General features: G+C 36.2%; 1 protein-coding gene across 1 annotated transcript in view; it reads right to left on the reverse strand.

Annotated features, from left to right (window-relative positions):
• The window catches only part of KLHDC10 (kelch domain containing 10), a 68,496-nt gene that overhangs the window by 39,360 nt on the left and 23,843 nt on the right, over positions 1–5,293 (reverse strand). The window contains exon 2 of the mRNA XM_003803323.3: positions 562–648. The gene's annotated coding sequence lies outside the window, so the exon portion shown is untranslated. The remainder of the gene's footprint in view (positions 1–561; positions 649–5,293) is intronic.

Here is a 5,293-nt window from a genome sequence, read left to right on the forward strand (position 1 = left end):
TTAGCAATCTTTTTTACAAACTGATTATTCATATCCCTTTACCTATTTTTCTAGTGGACATCTGCTTTTAACCTATTGATTTATAAGAACTTTTATATATTTATAATACTGCCCATTTGTTACAAATATTTCTCCCTTGTTATCTTTTTATTTATAATATTTGACATGAGATTTTTTTTTATTTTTTATCATCACATAAATTTTTTATTTTTTCCTTAGAATTATATTCAGAAAATTCTTTCCCATACCTATATTTTATAAATTATCCACTCCAGTTTTTTCTAATATGATTACAGAAGAACCCCACTGATATCAGTGAGGTAATCACCTATTTATTTCTACCATCTAATACACATTAAGTGATTCTAACTCCCCACAACGTATTCTTACAATCCCAATAGTAGCCTACACAAAACACAGGTTTAAAATGACTTTTCTTACTCCAACTATTTCATTAGCTGCCTAAACAATTTTTAAAAACCAGAGTTTGAGTTTAGAAAATTCATTCAAAGTTCCCTTTAACCCATACGAAGCACAGATCTCTTGCTAGTTATCACCCACCTCTCAAAAACCTGTTAGGGATCCTTATGATGGGACAGGACTGAATGAAGCGCCTCCTAACTGGGTCCCATCGTATTTTCTTCTTACCTGTTACCACAATCATCAGCAATAAGTCAGACACATACAACACATGGCAAATAATACATAGTTACTGTAGCTATAAAGACAGAAAAACAGGAAACAAAACAGTACTTGAATACAGAAAGAAAGTGTGATGTATAGAAGCATTTACCCCTGTTATGGAAGTCAAAATTAAATTAATACATAAGCAGTGATGAAGGTTTTAATTCCTACCCCCAAATAAATACAAACAATTATGTGCACCTTTTTTTCATAAGAGTGGTTCAATAGTATGTGCACTCAATAATCACCAGTGCCATCTCGTAGGCAAAATTACCAGGAGCTTTACAAACAGATTAGAAAACAACGACGTTTTAAAGTCAGTTAATGTCAAAAAAGGAGATCTGAACAAAACTATCTGGGCATAACACAGGCTCCTGTTCTCTTCAAGGTTTGGTATCCTTTCATTAATTATATAGTTAAGAAGAAAAGCAATGAGCAGCATTCTTTACATATAAAACAAGATGATCTTACTATAATTAAATTTTATGATAGCAACCAAATAAAACAAACACTATCTTAGCACTTCCATGGAGGAAGGGAGGGGAGGAGTTCATTAGCCTTCCCAAGAAGCAAATTAGCTTCCATGTTAAATTAACCCCAATTAAAATTGTTTTCTTATAAACAGAAGAAAAGTATAATGCATTTATGGAACTGTTAAATGGAATAATTTTCTCTTTTCCCCAAAGTTTTGATAGCTTCCAAAGATAGCTCTTATTGATAATAAGAACAACTAATATCTGTATAATGCTTAAAGTTTACAAAGAGCTTCCACATATATCACCTGTATAACTCTTACAACAATCTTATTCTGATTCAACAAGTCATTTTATTAGACATCTGGTATGTCTGGAGCCCTGGGCAGCCTAGGGTTGCAAAAGAAGGATATGACTACTACTCTTAAGAGCCTATGGTCTTATGAGGAAGGCAGATGTGTAAACAAATAATTACATCACACTGAAGTAATTGCTGTAACAGGGGCTTAAAAACACTTTAAGGAAGATGGTTATCATCATAATTTTCTACGTAAAGAAGCTAAAGGAAAATTAAGTGACTTTACGCCAGAGCCAGGACTCAAGTCCAGGTCTCTGACTGTAAAATCTGCCATCATTCCAGTGTAACACACTTACCCTGTCTCAAATTCCCTAGAAAGACAATGGTTTTTATTTTTGGCGGTTGAAAATATATTCAGATATTCATTGGCAAGGTCTGGTTTGCTTACTACAGAACCTGTACATAGAGACATACAAATTCTGTGTAATGAAATGGTATTACCTTCAAATTTACTTAGAATTATAGAAAAGACAGACTCTTGGGTTAGGGGAAGAATTATTTGTTTTGCAAAATGGTTTATCTTTCAACACTCTAGGTCTCTTAACTCAGAGGTTCCCAAGTGTTGGTCTGCAGTCTACTGCTAGGCTAAGGTGAAGCTTCACCAAACACAAAATGAGAAAAATATGGACAAGGCAATTGAGTTTTTCAAAAAGCTAAAATGTTCCATTTAAAGGCCTGTCCTTTTTTCAGAGATTAGAACCTTTTCGTTTTTAAGTATTTTTTTAAATTTATGAAATGACAGTGATGAGGAAATGGTATCCTTTATCTTTTCTTGAAGAAACAGAAAATTTGTAGCTACATCTATCCTAAATATATATGCATATATATGTGTGCATATATATGTATATAGGTTTATGAAATTCAAAAGTCTAAAGAAATGCTACTCTAAATCAACAGAGTATCAACCAAGCTCAACACTGTAAGCCACACTGTCAAAGGGTATATAAGATGTATAAGAAACTTCCCATACCCTCAAGAAGCTAATTAGGGAGACAAGACAGACACATAAAACAATTAGATAGCAATACAAGACAGAATATAACAAGCGAGTAGCTTAAAATTTGACATTTTTATGTATCAAAAGCGTTAAAATGTACATACCCTTTGACCCAGCTAATCCACTTCTAGGAATCTATTCCTAAAGAAACAATCATAGATGTATGGAAAGATGTATGGACAAAGATATTAACTATGGTATTATTTACAAGGGTAAAAAATCAGAAACACTTTCACTGTCCAAGGACAAGGAGATGGCTAAGTACGCAAATTAAACATAATTAAATACGTTCATATTCTACACACCACTAAAAAAATATTAAAAACTATTAACATGATAAAATACAATATATGCAAATGAAAAGTGCAAGATACAAAATAGTATTAAATTATGATACCCTTTTAGTAAAGAAAAAAGTATATATATTCATGAAAAATAAAGGACGCATATACATCATATTTTAATTATGGTTATCTTTGGATGGTCATTATGAGTGATTTTTGTATTTTCTCCTTTATGCTGATATTTATATTCCAAACTCACTGAGTAAGCATTACTTTTGGACTGGAAAAAAGACTATCTTAAAAAACCAGAAAGAAGGCTCAGCGCCTATAGCTCAAGTGGTTAGAGTGCCAGCCACATACACTGGAGGTGGTGGGTTCGAATCCATCCCAGGCCTGCCAAACAACAAAAATGAAAAAACAGCTGAGCATTGTGGCAGGTGCCTATAGTCCCAGCTACTTGGGAGGCTGAGGCAAGAGAATCGCTTAAACTCAAGAGTTTGAGGTTACTGTGAGCTGTGACACCACAGCACTCTAGCCAAGGCGATAGCTTGAGACTCACTCTCAAAAAAAAAAAAAAAAAAACTAGAAAGAAACATACCAGTGTCAGCAGTGGTTACAACTGGAGCTGGGGTTATTATGCAAAAATTCTATGACATATTATTTTATAATGGAAAAACATAACGCTACTTTAGAATAATGCCGAAAGACCATTTTAAAATTACTAAATAAAAGCTGTAATCAGAAATCCTTTTTTAAGTTTTCTCAGAGCTTCAGTCAAGCTCTGTCTTTGGCCTGTTTCTCTCTTAGCCACCAACAGAGCTCTGTAGGCACAGGCTGATGCTGACTCTATACACGTTATTCCAACAAGGTAGGTACTGGCCTCAGAACCTTCATTTCATTCCTTTACCCAAAGAGCAGGGGAAAAAAAGAGGATTCTTTTTGTTTCATTTTTGTGTTAACACCAATAAAAATGACTTTTTTTTTTTTTTTTTGAGGCAAAGTCTCAAGCTGTTCCCTGGGTAGACTGCCGTGGCATCTTAGTTCACAGCAACCTCCAACTCCTGGGCTCAAGTGATCCTCTTGCCTCAGTTTTTCTATTTTTACTAGAGACAGGGTCTTGCTTTTGCTCAGGCTGATCTCGAACTCATGAGCTCAAGCAATCCACCCACCTTGGTCTCCCAGGATGCTAGGATTACAGGCATGAGCCACTGCGCCTGGCCCCAAATGAATTTTTTTATTTCCAAAGAAATATATGCCTTTCCAATTTCATTTAAATATATTCCTGGTCTGAACTTTTGTTCACTGAAATTTTAATTTCTATATATGCAAACTACCAATCTTTATTAGTGATTGCTTCTACCCTTCAAAACAAAAACTGTAATGCCCTTAATGGTTTCATCAATATTTTACTTTTTGCTAGGTTTTTAAGTGTGTTCTCCTTATTACCAAGTTTATTTCACTATAAATATAACACAGTCATGGACTAAATCAAGATGGTAGGCCAAGCACACTGTGAGCAAGCTCGCCTTCCCCCAAATCTCTCAAATGACACAAAAACCATTTTTTAAAAATCCGTAATCAAAAGAAAGCAAGACACGCCCTTAGTGGACTTAACCTCTGAGGAATCACTGAAAGACGATGAATGGATAGAATCAGACTAAAGGAGGAAACCCAGTCCTACGCACTAAGAGTAGAGGGCTGGGGAAGGTGGTGAGAGTAGCTCTCAGGGTAAGCCCAGAGGTGGAAGATAACTGGAAGAAATGGAACGATGTACAAAATTGACAGCATGACTGATTAGAGAGTAGCACACCAGTTACAGAGCACATCAACTCCACCACCTTTCTTATTCAAGCATTGGAGAAGAGAGGTACCGTTACCTACTCCCAGATGGAAACAGTGGCAACGCTCTCCAACTAGGAACAATGAGTATGAACACTTGGATCAGAGACAGGACAGAGATCTCTGTGGTTACTGATAACTCAGGCAGGCCAAGTATGGTGGCTCATGCCTGTTTCCCTAGCACTCTGAGAGGCCAAGGCAGATGGATTGCCTGAGCTCAGGAGTTTAAGACCAGCCCGAGCAAGAGTAAGACCCACCTCTTGTAAAAATAGAAAAAAAACTGGGCACCTGTAGTCCCAGATACTTGGGAGGCTGAAGCAAGAGGGTCCCTCAAGGCCAAGAGTTTGAGGTGGGTGTGAGCTATGAAGTCATGGCACTCTACCCAGGGTGACAGAGTGAGACTTTGTCTCAAAAAAGAAGAAAAAATGAAAAAAAAAAAAAGGAACCCACTCAGGCAGAAGAGGGGGAAGTCACAATGAAGAATGGTGACTGGTACACTTCATCTCAGTGCACATTCCTTCCCTACCCACAATCAGTGGGAACCTGCAGTGGTAAGCAGCTGTAACATTCACAGGAAGGTGAACAAGGATGCTCAAATAAAGACAAATGAGCATAAAACCAAGACCCAAAATCTATTTCTACTTTTATTTATTTATTT

Source organism: Otolemur garnettii, unplaced genomic scaffold, assembly GCF_000181295.1.
Source record: "Otolemur garnettii isolate 467f Iridium unplaced genomic scaffold, OtoGar3 scaffold00293, whole genome shotgun sequence".
In the NCBI taxonomy this organism is placed as follows: domain Eukaryota; kingdom Metazoa; phylum Chordata; class Mammalia; order Primates; family Galagidae; genus Otolemur; species Otolemur garnettii.